The sequence below is a fragment of the Ambystoma mexicanum genome, chromosome 10, assembly GCF_040938575.1.
Source record: "Ambystoma mexicanum isolate Mex_15411 chromosome 10, UKY_AmexF1_1, whole genome shotgun sequence".
NCBI classification, from domain to species: domain Eukaryota; kingdom Metazoa; phylum Chordata; class Amphibia; order Caudata; family Ambystomatidae; genus Ambystoma; species Ambystoma mexicanum.
The window spans coordinates 688,239,221-688,253,258 of record NC_090932.1 but is presented as its reverse complement, the minus strand read 5'-3'; positions in this window follow the sequence as shown (position 1 = coordinate 688,253,258).

The following is a 14,038-nucleotide window of genomic DNA, read 5'->3' as shown; positions in this document are numbered from 1 at the left end:
TTGGTATCGTCAGAATATCTTGTGTTCCGATGTGCAAACGTTTGCCACATACTATGATCTTTGTGCCAGTGCCAGCTCATGTTTTCATGTGTTTTTTCTCAAAATGTTCACGATTGAGCCTCATCAAATATAGTGCACAGGGGGGTGCGCTTGCCCCCTCACCTTTAGAAGTAAGGTATTCCTTGAGTAACTCCGTTCCTATCAGTCTTTCCATGAGCATGGTCTTAAGTGTGGTTTTATTTATTTTGATCATAACTGTTCAGAAGTGCGCGCCTATGTTGTAACCAGAATGCCCCAATCCTGTATTTGAAAGTTTGCTTTTATCGTGCTTTCTGTGCAGTGTCCTACCACTTTATTGTGCGACAAGAGTCTCTGGTTATGTAGTTCTGCCTGCCAAAAAAAAGAAAGAATTGGGGTAAATGCAACTCTTATCTCGCTGAGAACATGAGGAGTAAATGTCACTTCGAAAGCTTCCACCTTGAACCTTAGTTCTGTTAGATTATTCTTAGTAAGAAGAATTCTCTTTCAGTCACGTTTTCGTTTGGTCAGAACAAAAAAGACTCTTTGGCTGATGAATGGAGAGCTCATCTAGAATTTCTGCAGACATGTTACGCCAGTACAAAAGAGAATTATTTACTCCGCAACTCAGGAGTCATCTTTTTTAGCTCCCACATCTTGTTACTCAATTCTCATTGGGAATGTGTTGTAGTGTGTTCAGACAATGCCAGAACGTGGTTGTACATGTGTAAAGGGTATAAACACACACTTTCTAATCTGTAGTGCCTAGCTCATCACCCCTTCATGTAACTTCATGTATGCATTTTTCGTCGGGACATGTTTATTTAGAACTTTAATAAAAGTCTATACTACTCCTTATTTTGCATAATACTAGCAGGTAAATGCCTGTTGGGATGCTTGGATCCCTTGCCTCATAGCAATGCTTGCTGTATCTTGGTGGTATATCAGCATCTGATTTGAGTAGACTCAACTTCCCTTCACTCTCCCTCCTTTCTCTCATACCACTCGGCGTCAGCTAATTTCTGTCCGACCAAACCACATTTTTGAGACAGTCAAGTCTCAAATTCAACCCTGTTCCTGTCGACCTGACAAATAGATGGATTAGCCCCTACTGCATGGTCACTTATACTCTCTCCCCAGCTGCGTTCTCTAATCTTGCCTCACTTGCCAGGTGTCGTGCCTCCCCCTGACACCATTGAGCCCACCTTCCATGGGCCTTTGGCTCTGGAACAACAGATTCTGATGTCTACTTCGCTCTCAACTTCTCAACTCTCTGCTTGTCCCACTGCTATTGCTCCCTGGAAAAGCACCATGATTACCAAAACAAAGTCCCTTTTGACCTATTTGCCCCCAAAGTGTATTTAATCCAAATGTAAACTCTGGCCTCTGTAGTGATCTCATCTCTCTACTCACTCCTTCCCCACACCCCTTTTCCCATTCACCTCCATGCACGTAAAACACTCCACAGCTCATGCTCCTTGCTCATGCTCCTTGACTGAACTACCTTCTAATAATTGTTCAATGTTTTTGACATCCTCTCCGCCTAGTCCTCTTATATCCACCTCTCTCTTCTGACCGTGCCAATTTATTTTCTGATAATGTCTTTTTGTGATTGAGAGGCCTTGCCCTTACTCTGCCTAGCTCACTCACTCTCCTGGATTCTCTCTCACCTGCTTGTTGTCTTCTTTTCCATCATGTCAACTCAATGAAATGCCTTAACTCTGTCCCCATTATTCAAGCCAATAATGGCTTCCTTCAATGTGGCACAGTACCATGCCCTTTTAATTTGCTTTATTTTTAGCTTGCGCCAATGAAACGGACGCCTCCATCTTGAAGATCACAAAAGCCTACATCCTATCTCCAATCTTTGCATGTTCTTGACCACCAGCCCTCATTTCAACCTTCCAGGTCAATCCATGTCCATGTTTTCCTCTGTCCCCAGAAGGCTCTGACAATGGTATTGGCTCATTGATCCTGGTGGACCCCTCCCTGACATTCAGCACTATGCTTGTGCTGGTGGTGTTGGCAAGTGCTCTCCTGGAACTTTTGTCCCCCTAATTTCCCATCTTTTGAAATCCATCCCTGATCTAGTCCGCTCTAGATGTTTTTAATCATCCATCAGTTAGTGCTGCATGGCTCCAAGGTGGACACCATAACAGTCCTTGGTGCTTTGGAAGACCGATATATACGTGGTCCTGCCAGCACCCTGTTTCTCTACTCATAAACCTCTACTTCAGCTTAGTAATTGGCATGGACGTCTGCCAAGATTGGACTAATGCAACTGTATTTACCTTGACCTCCCGTCCTTTCTCGCCGAAGGCTCCAAAGGATCTGTCCTGCTCCTGCCTCCAGTAAAGAAAATAAAATGCATTCAAAGCCATTTGCCTCTTCAGAAGTAACTTCCATCATCTGGACCCCTCTTTTTTGATTCAGAAATATATTTGCCAAACTACTTCACTTGTCCTCTTCTAGGCACTGCAAGCCTGCCTTTCTAGAGTTGCTGTCCAGCCTTTATCTGCTGTGCACCCTTTAGCGTTCTTCAGTCCTCACATTTGATACTCTCTGCCCCAGAGAGATGGAGATTGGAAGCAACAGTCAATTTGTATATGCTTATAAATCTGGCGCTCCTCATTTTTCCAAGTGAGGCGCAGGGAGATGAAGTTATTTGTCTAGGATCACAGAATTTAATCGGTAGGACAGGGGACAAGCACTCTGATGCCCTGGCTAAACAGTTTGGTTCCTTGTCACACATGTGGCCACATGTGACCTGAATAGTGTATGTGGAGCGATTTAAGGATACCTGTATCATCAAATATAGGATAACCATCTGAAGCTGAGGCATTGTTACTGCCAGTGACCAAAAACATTACTTTGCTTTCATTGCCTATATTGCCATCTATGGCTCTCCTTATAATCCCAAACCTTTTTAGCACTATGCCCTCCATCACACCATTTGGCTATTCCCAGAAAGTAGGAACTGCTTTGGCTCACACTCTGTAGGGCAATATAATGGATTACTCAAGTGATTGTGGAACTGGTTCCTGAAGTAACGAAGTGAGACAATTTTCAGGTTCCTTTTAGTATAGCAGCTTTATATTGAACTTGAATTTCCTTTTTGAAAGGCGTACCCCATGATAAAGCACCCTTAACTTGGTATGCCTTTTATTCAGTTACCCATTGGATGACTGCATTTTTAACACCGTTCATTCTGAGTGTCCTGTGCAGTCTCAACTATCTGCGCTAGTGTAATTTCATAAAAATGTGAAGGGTATCAGGAGCAACATCACAAGCTCCCTAAACTTCTAATCACATCATATGTCTTTGACCCGGATAACCTTGCACAATGTGGCACAGGCAGCCTTTAATAGTTTCAAATTATAAATAACATGGAAGCAGGCCACCAAGTTGAAAGGGGAGCATGGAATTATAATTGTATCCTTGGAGGTATTCCCTACTGGTTCTTATTGAATGTTGGTGGTGTGTAAAAGTGCATGTTTCACTGGATCCATTGATACTAGAAAGCCTAAACGTTGGTTGTCTCAGGAGCAGAGGTTTTGTAAGGCGAATAAGAGTTTTCATCTGCAACCTTTAAATAGTGTATATAGGCTGATTCACAAATATTCATGCATCTGAAAATAGCAAGAGTATATATTAAACCCAATTGTGAGAATTGTGCATGCCATTGAATTCCTAACGGGGACCTGTTCATTTCTCAAGTGTCATGCCCTAAAAAAATGCTCCCCTGATTCAAGGCGACAATGATGTATTTATAGGTATTGGCGCAAAAATCACCATTAGTGGCATTAAAGGTCCTTTGATGGCAAATAGTCCAAATGAAAAAAACAAATTGTATTGACAAAGGTATAGAAATGCACACAGGAAAAACAGTACTTCATAATGCTGCTGTCCATAATGATAGAAAATGCACATAACGTTTGGAAATGGCCCTTTGGTGCATTGCATATTCCCTTGCACCAATTCTGAACTGGGATGTTTAGGATTTTCAAGCCAGGAAATACAAACCTGGATGGTCAATACAGGATTTGCTTTTCCATGCTGGGAAGTTCCCCTCTTCTAATGTTTTCCTTCCTTCCACAGATTCCTCCTCTATGATGATCACTCTCCAGTGCCACATGCCTCTGTAATTCTTTACACAACCAGGGGGCGCAGCTCCATGCCAGCTCCGCTATGCACAATTGCATGCCCAACGCCAGACGTGACGTCAGGGCCAGTATATATGCAGCCGCCACGCTCCAGGACATCCGTTCCTTTTTTATGTGCACTCTGTACACTTCATTAACGCCACTAACTCTAGCATTTTTAACTACGTTGTGTCTAATCCCAGAAGGCCTCAGGATTTAAGTCTTCCACAGATTGCAGAAGGCAGACGTCTATCTCCAACTACTCCAGGATTTGCTAGTACTGTTTGGGGGAGGAACACACCCCGCAAGATTGCGGGTCATCTCACTCATGCACCCCAAGGCCCAACAGGAGCATGCCACAAAGCTCTTCCCTTTTTTGCTTTAGGAATGGCCAAAAAACACCTCCAAAGTCCAGACTTCTGGCGCGAAGTGGAGTAGAGAAGAGGATTGATCCCCAACCTGGAAGCACCACAGCAAGTGATCCCACTCCCCAAGCAGTTCCTCCAGACACTATTCTTCAAAATGAGGCATCTGCTCCACAGGTGCAGTTTCCCCTCCCAATCCTCAACCCCAGAGGAATGGCAAGAATGTTGTCTTAAGATGCTTGACATCTTTGCCAAGATGCTGATGGCATCCACGTGGCCAACAGCTCTAGGGGGAGTCAGGATGGACCCACCACAACTGCATCCCTACAGGCGTGGCCCTAGATCCAACAGACACAGATCCAAAACGGTGCCATTTTCGCTCTGCTTGCGGGCATTGCTCACCCGGCTCTGTGCAATGTACTTCATGAGTAAGCCTCAAGCAAATTCATGTCAAGGATGTCTGACGTCATCGATGAAGAGGGTGATCCTATCCCTTTCCACCTAGAACCCCAGTGATTGCGCTAAAGTCAAAGGAGTTCCTCAAGTAGTTCTATGGCGATGGTGAGGATCTAATAGCAGGCCAGTAACCTCAACACCTCCCTGGATTTGGGCATTCTCCCGGCTCGAACTCTAGGGAAGCCTAATGCTGCTTTTCAGAAAATGATGGAGAAGGCAGTACCCACTTCTATTACAAAAGATTACATTCACACTGCGCACAAATATAAGAGTCCATGCGTAAGTTGCATGTATTTAATTGGTTGCAGTACAGCCTAACATGTGTTTCGAGCTATGCGCTCTTCTTCTGAGGCTGACAACGTCAAATACAGTTGCGTTTGTAACCACTTAAATTATATTTACATTGAACAGACCAAACCAAGAGCAACTTCTACTCCAGGTGTAAAGCCTCTGTGAAGAAGACTTCAAACACTTCTCAAGTGGGAGGGAACATTCTCTGTTCGAAGAGGGGCATTTTACAGCACCAGACACTTGGGCCTTACAGTGGCATGGGTTTACTGTCAAACATTTGCTCAACGCCTTCCAGACTATCCTTCTACCAGATGTTCTTTTCCTTCAAACCCTCTCCTTTTAGAAGCGGGTTGTCCACTTTTAGCGTATGGTGCCATATAACACGTACTCCGCTTGGAATGAGAGAAGGGCTGATACTCCCTTTATTTGCTGATTCCGAAGGATGCAGGCTTGCGTTCCATCCTGGTTCTGAGGATCTTAAATATGTACCTGCGTAAGGACAATCTCAAGATGGCCAACCTGGTCTAAATCCTTAAGGCCCTCATTCTGTAGTACTGGCTAGTGTCCTTGGACCTCCAGGATGCCCACTTCCATGTACCGATCCAGCTCAAGCAGAGGTGGTATCTGAGGTTTGTAGAGTGTACTTTCCACTACCAATTCAAAGTACTGCGATTTGGATGTTCTTCAACACCCAGGGTCATCAACAGTGGTTGAAGCCTGCTTCAGGAGGGAAGGATTACATGTCGTCCCCTATCTGGATGACAGGCTCGTCAAGCTCGCACCCCAGACCATGTGTCGGCACATCTCTCATCATGAGCAGGCTTCGGCACAGTTTGCCTCACTGACCTTCATGACATCCCATGGTTCACCAGCTCATTCTCTTTTTTTAATGGTGCAGTCCTAGACACTTTCCTAGGAAAGAAATCCCCCTTCCTTGATTTTCCCTCTTCGGAAGGATTGAGTGGCAATCATCTTCCAGAGGATTCAAGTCTACCAACCCCAGAAAGGACCTGCCCTGCTTTCCTTTGACTGCTGGGTCTCAAGGCCTACTGCGTTATGGTTGTGTCAAAGGCTCGGCTACGAATGAGGTCTCTGCAGTGGCTACTTCGTTGTCAGTGGTTTCCGTTACACAGCCATATGTCAGATCTTTCATGTGTCTGTGTGTTGCAAGACCTTATATGGTGGCCCCTTAGCTACAACTGTCTGAATCGGTCATAGTTCTTGCAACATTGACCCCAACGGACAGTGGTACCGGATGCGTCCTTGAAGTACTGGGGTGCTAACCTGTGAGACCTTACAGTGAGTCGACTTTAGTCTCAAACAGAGGCTTGAGAGCAGGGGTGTAGCTAGGTCTGGAAAAGATCAGGGGCTAAGCTAATGTCAGGACTGGCGGGATTTGGGGCTAGCTATATTTTTTTTGGTTGTAGTCCCTGAGCTTCTATCCGGGGCTACAACCACAAGACCCGGGCTATAGCCCCCTCAGCCCGACCCCTAGCAACGCCTATGCTTGAGAGCACATCAGTTTTCTGGAACTGCGAGCAATCAGGCTGGCTCTGGTTGCCTTTGTACCCTTGTTGTGAGGCAGTTGTGTGCTGATCCTGACAGATAACACAGTGGTCATGCACGACCTTAATAAACTTGGTGTTGCTACTGTGGTTCTGTGCTCTGAAGAATGTGTCTTTGATGACAGTCCATCGCCAGGAAAGAAAACGTCATGACAAATGTTTTGAGCAGACTTCAACCTCCTACAAGTGGGAGCTCTGTTAGGTAGTGCTGGAGAGATCTCCTTTTGCGGGACTCCTCAGGTAGATCTCTTTCCAGTGTGAACTCCAGTGTGAACTCACGTTGTTTTCCTCCAGTGACTTTTATTGGAAGGGAGCTCTTGGGGACACAATGATAGTTGTGTGGAAATTGGTTGTTGTCTGTGTTCTTGCCGATTCCTGTCATTCTGCTAGTTCTCTGGAGACAAAGTGTTCGGGTCCATGTTGATTTTGATCACTCCGGACTGATCATAGAGTACGTGTTAACTAGACTTTCTGGACATGTTCATCTGCCCACCATGGCACTTCTTGGTGACAGTGGGCCTACTCTACCAGCCGGGTGGGCGGGTCCTTCATCCGAACCTCAGCAGTCTGATCCTTGATGCTTGAGAGGCTGACATACAAGTAGTGGCATTTGTCGGAGGACATCCTAAATGTACTCCTTTCATCTCCAAAACCTGCCACTAAGTCCTTTAATGCCTGCAGATTACATAAATACTTTGCTTGGTGTTGACTGGGGGATCTCCACCCTTTCATCTGTACTAACACCACGGTTGTGGATTTTCTGCTTCCTTTGGCCCAAACAGGCCTACAGGTTGGCACTGTGAAAGTGTGCAGTGCTGCCATCCCTGTTTACAAGGACTCCTGATCAAGTCTTTTTCTTTACAATCCCCACCATTGTGCAGATTTTGCTGGGCTTTTGCAATCCGTTTCCCCATGCTAGTTTGTTCCTGCGTGGGACCAGAATTTTTGTGTTAACTTTCCTCCTGGGAGCACTGTTTGTGCCTCTGCATTCATGTTCATTAAGGTTGCTCGACCGAAAGGTCATTTTCCTGGGTGCCATCTCTTCCACAAGATGGTAAGTAAAGGTGTTGTCTGTTAAACCTCCCTACTCAGGCTTTACCAGGGAAAAAGTGACTTTGAGAGTGGGGCCATCTGTCCTTCCTGTTTTAGTTTGACTTTCATCCCTTTCAGAAGAACCACCTTTCTGTTTTCTTTTTCATCTGCCTCACCCTTCCAAGATGGAGGAGCAATTCCATCCGCTGGACCCGGTGCAGGACCACATTCACTAAGTCTCTTGTCAAGGAACATCAGGAAACATGGCCAGTTTCTTGGAGGTTATGATCGTTCTCATGCTGGCAGTGCTGTGACTAAACAGACCCAGACAAGGTGGATCATCCTCTTGAAATGAGAATGCTATGATCTGGCTGGGAAAGATTGGCCAGAGATTGTCATGGCTGATTAAGCCAAAGGACTTGCTGCCATCTCTGCCCTGTAGAGGGGGTTGGTCTGTGATTTGGTCATTTGCCCATTTGCCAAGCCTTGCGACACAAGTTTGTCAAACATTACTGCTTGGATTCCCTGTTGGGATAGGATGCTTGCTTCGGTCGAACCGGAATCCCAAGTATTCTGGTCTACGTGGCGTCCTATCGCTCCCACCGCCCCCATCCCTTTCCACCAGTTTTACGTACTGCTTTGGGGGTCTGTCATAGATGAGGAATCCGTTGGAAGAAGGAATCCATTTGAAGAACAAATCTCTTAGCTCTTGATAATGTTCTTTCTGATGGATGTTCTTCACTGATTCCTCATTGCCCTCCCAACCTGCCCCCCTTGGTGGATAGCTTGTACACCTCATTGATCTGCAATCCCATAGTGGCTGAGTCTTGATAACAAAGGGTGGAACTAAGGTTATGGGGCAGAGCGACTACATATATACTGGCCCCAAAGTCAAACGGAGCAGGGCATAGCTGACACAAAGCTGCGCTGCTCTCACCTGGTGGTGAAAACGTTACCAAAGGTTGTTGGTGCTGGAGATAGATTATTATAGATGAGCAATCCGTGGGAGGAACAGCCATCAGAAAGAACGTTACCAAGACATTAGTTATGTATTCTTCTTCCACCAAATGTGCACAATTGCACATTGCAAGTCAACAAAGGGATCAGACTTTGCACGTTTGAGGCCATCTCTTAATCACCTAAACACTTTTCTGGTTCATGCGAAGTCACAAGCACATCTCCTCACTGCTTCCTCTCCTCACTATGAGGCTGCTTCCTTACATTATGAGTGGTGTTTCATTGGTAATGCTGGGAGCACAGAGTCTGTCTACTGAACCTCTATAAGCACGCACAGCAGAGTGCCATCCACCAACAAGTGCGGTAAATTGTTAAATATATTCGGTGGCACATTTGTGAGTAGAATCTCAGATGAAATTAATGTCTCAGTACTTCATTTCACACTCAATTACACAGCCCGCATGGTGCATCATCAACTAACCTAGCATGGAGGCGCAGGTGCTGTTTCCAGGCTCTGGTAATAAAATAGTCAAATATTTTGGTCTACTTTGAAAAAATAGTTTGTGGGTGTAACTAAAAGAAAGATGAGAAGAGGACTCTGCTTAATATGAGATTAGGATTTGTGTTCCAACTGTGGCTTGCAGAATTCAGAACTGGTACAACAACGATGAGCCATGGGTAATGTAGGTGCTTTGGAGGTTTCCGCATATTCCACCACTATGGTTAGACATCAATAGTATGGCGTCACACTCTTCATAATTTGTAGTGTGTGTGTACATACGTAAGTACACATACGCGTGTATGTTTGGCAGCACTATGAGCAGATGGCAATGGAATCTAAGCTCTTGTGTGGGGGGGGTGTCAGCCTCAGACTGCGAAGGAAGCTACAGAGAATTAATCATTTTAACAATGCAAGTGTTCAAGCTACAATGAAAAATATACACCTTAGACTTTGTTGTGGGTTTCTGCGTGCTGAAGGGCCATCTTCCACATGGCAATTCCTATTGAGGGATTGAATGGTGTCTATTCACACTGTGTTGGGTGCAGTCTTCTTTGGATGCGTAAGCTTATCAATCTTACAGCAATCAACCAAATGCAGAGCTGTTCCCAAACGTGTGCATGTTTATTTCAGGTAGCCATTTTGTCTCTTTGCAAGAAGGTTTTTAAGACGCGTGCATGTTTATTGAAATGGGAAAAGCTTTTCATTTGCTTTCAGGGTACTGGAGTAGGAATAGTAGTAGGATGATCATATGCTACTTTGTTAAATAAAATGTATATTTCAATAAACTACTTGAGCAGCACAGAAAAGCATTCTAAATGACATTTAAACTAAGTGTACACTATCTCAAATAATGACATTGTTTCTCTTCTTATTTGACTGGAAAGTAATACATTGTGTAGTGAATACTTCCTATTGCCTTGTGAACCATGTATGAAATGTCAAATATTAATGCCTTAAAAGGGTAATTTTCATTTCGGTACCTGGTAACTTGGTGAAAATATAAAAATGTATTTTTGTTATTTACATTTTATTTTCTTATCAAAATTATTAAACTTTTTTTTTAACTATTGTTTGCCAGTAATTCTCATATGCATTAAAAGGAAACCTGACAAATTGTGCATTTTGACATCAGCTTGAGGACAGATTCATATTTCCTATTGTGCTTGTGTAATTGTACTGTATTTAATTTCTGTTATAAGTAGGATTTGTTTATAATTCGAATTCTTTGCAGTGCCAGTGTCTGCTGTCCGTGTCAAGGCTTTTCTCTATTAAAGATATTGTGACTACAAACTTGGATTGCACCGCGCTGTCATCCAAGGTTGATCCATTTCCAGTGATGCTAACATGACTATGGCCACATTACTAAAGGACATATACATTGCGTCTCTAACCATTGGATAGGTCCCAGGTCTCCTAGGCTTCAATTACATGTTCTAAATTAAAATGGAAAGATGATTTCCCCTATGACCTTTGAACCCGTGGATCGGCTCTGTTTGGCATGAGATTGAATCTGGCTTATTCGTCTCGACGTCAGCTAATTGCTGTCCGACCGAACCCATTAGAAAAACCAAATACTCCACCTCCCCTTTGCACTTGACAGTCAAGTCTAAAATTCAACCCTGTTCCTGTCGACCTGGACAAATAGATGGATTAGCCCCTACTGCATGGTCATGTGTAGTCTCTCCCCAGCTCCGTTCTCTAATCTTGCCTCACTTGCCAGGTGTCGTGCCTCCCCCCCCCCCGACACCATTGAGCCCACTTTCTATGGGCCTTTAGCTCTGGAACAACAGATTCTGACCTCTACTTCGCTCTCAACTTCTTAGGTTCTACTTGTCCCACTGCTATTGCTCCCTGGAAAAGCATCACGATTACCAAAGCAAAGTCCCTTTTGAACTATTTACCCCCAAAAATGTATTTAATCCAAATTAAAACTCTGGCCTCTAAAATGCTCTCATCACTCTACTCTCTCCATGCCCACACCCCTTTTCCCATTCACCCCCATGCACGTAAAACACTCCACAGCTCATGCTCCTTCACTGAACTACCTTCTAATAATTGTGCAATGTTTTTTACATCCTCTCCGCTTAGTCCGCTTATATCCACCTCTCTCTTCTGACAGTGCCAATATATTTTCAGATAATGTCTTTTTGTGATTGAAAGACCTTGACTTTACTCTGCCTAGCTCACTCTCTCTCCTGGATTCATTCTCACCTGCTTGTTGTCTTCTTTTCCATCATGTCAACTCAATCAAATGCCTTAACTCTGTCCCCATTATTCAAGCCAATAATGGCTTCCTTCAATGTGGCACAGTACCATGCCCTTTTAATCTGCTTTATTTTTAGCTTATGCTAATGAAACAGACCCCTCCATCTTGGAGATCACAAAAGCCTACATCCTATCTCCGATCTTTACATGTTCTTAACCACCAGCCCTGCTTTCATCCTTCCAGGTCCATCCATGTCCATGTTTTCCTCTGTCCCCAGAAGGCTTTGACAATGGTATTGGCTCATTGATCCTGATGGACCCCTCCCCAACTTTCAGCACTCTGCTGATGCTGGTGGTGTTGGCAAGTGCTCTCCTGGAACTTCTCTTTTTTTCTCCCCCTGATTTCTCATCTTTTGAAATCCATCCCTGATCTAGTCCGCTCTAGATGTTTTTAATCATTCATCAGTTAGTGCTGCGTGGCTCCAAGGTGGACACCATCACGACCCTTGGTGCTTTGGAAGACCCATGTATACTTGGTGCTGCCAGCACCCTGTTTTTATACTCATAAACCTCTACTTCAGCTTTGTAATTGGCATGGACGTCTGCCAAGATTGGACTATGGCAACTGCATTTACCTTGACCTCCTGTCTTTTCTCGACGAAGGCTCCAAAGGATCCGTCCCGCTCCTGCCTCCAGTGAACAAAATGAAATGCATTCAAAGCCATTTACCTCTTCAGAAGTAACTTCCATCATCTGGACCCCTCTTTTTTGATTCAGAAATATATTTGCCAAACTACTTCACTTGTGCCTTTCTAGAGTTGCTGTCCAGCCTTTATCTGCTGTGCAACCTTTAGCGTTCTTCAGTCCTCACCTTTGATACTCTCTGCCCCAGAGAGATGGAGATTGGAAGCAACAGTCAATTTTTATATGCTTCTAAATCTGGCGCTCCTCCTTTTTCCAAGTGAGGCGCAGGGAGATGAAGTTATTTGCCCTGGATCACAGAATTTGATCATTAGGACAGGGGACAAGCACTCTGATGTCCTGGCTTAACAGTTTGGTTCCTTGTCACACATGTGGCCACATGCGACCTGAATAGTGTATGTGGAGCGATTTAAGGATACCTGTATCATCAAATATAGGATAACCATCTGAAGCTGAGGCATCGTTACTGCCAGTGACCAAAAACATTACTTTGCTTTCATTGCCTATATTGCCATCTATGGCTCTCCTTATAATCCCAAACCTTTTTAGCACTATGCCCTCCATCACACCATTTGGCTATTCCCAGAAAGTAGGAACTGCTTTGGCTCAAACTCTGTAGGGCAATATAATGGATTACTCGAGAGTGATTGTGGAACTGGTTCGTGAAGTAACAAAGTGAGCATGAACCATTGTTTTAGATTCTTTGATCACTTTTTAAACATGCGCCCCCTTGTTCAGTATTTGAAAAGAGACAATTTTCAGGTTTCTTTTAGTATAGTAGCTTTATATTGAACTGGAATTTCGTTTTTCAAAGGTGTACCCCCATCATAAAGCACCCTTAAATTGCCATGCATTTTATTCAGTTACCCATTGGATTACTGCATTTTTAACACAGTTAATTCTGAGTGTCCCGTGCAGTCTCAACTATCTGCGCTAGTGTAATTTCTTAAAAATGTGAAGGGTATCGGGAGTGACATCACATGCTCCCTAAACTTCTAATTACATCATATGTCTTTGACCCGGATAACCTTGCACAATGTGGAATCTGGCAGCCTTTAATAGTTTCAAATTGCAAAATCACAGAGAAGCAGGCCACCAAGTTGAAAGGGGAGCATTGAATTATAGTTGTATCCTTGGAGGTGTTCCCTACTAGTTATTATTGAATGTTGGTGGAGTAGAAAAGTGCATGTTTCACTGCGTCCATTGGTACTAGAAATTCTAAACGTTTGTCTCGGGAGCAGAGGTTTAGTAAGGCGAATAACCCTTAAATGGTGTATATAGTCTGATTCACAAAGATTCATGCATCTGAAAATAGCAAGAGTATATATTAAACCCAATTGTGAGACTTGTGCATGCCATTGAATTCCCAACGGGGACCTGTTCATTTCTCAAGTGTCATGCCCTAGAAAAAACGATGCCCCCCGCCCCCGATTCAATGGTATATTTATAGGCATTGGAGCAAAATTCACCATTGCTGGTTTAAAGGTCCTTTGAGGGCAAATTGTCCAACTAAAGAAAACAAAATGTATTGACAAAAGGTATAGAAATGCACACAGGAAAAACAGTACTTCATAATGCTGCTGTCCATAATGATAGAAAATGCACATAACGTTTGGAAATGGCCCTTTGGTGCATTGCATATTCCCTTGCACCAATTCTGAACTGGGATGTTTAGGATTTTCAAGCCATGAAATAAACACTTGGATGGTCAATACAGGATAGGCGTTTCCATGCTGGGAAGTTCCCCTCTTATAATGGTTATAATCCTTCCACAGATTCCTCCTCTATGATGATTAATCTCCA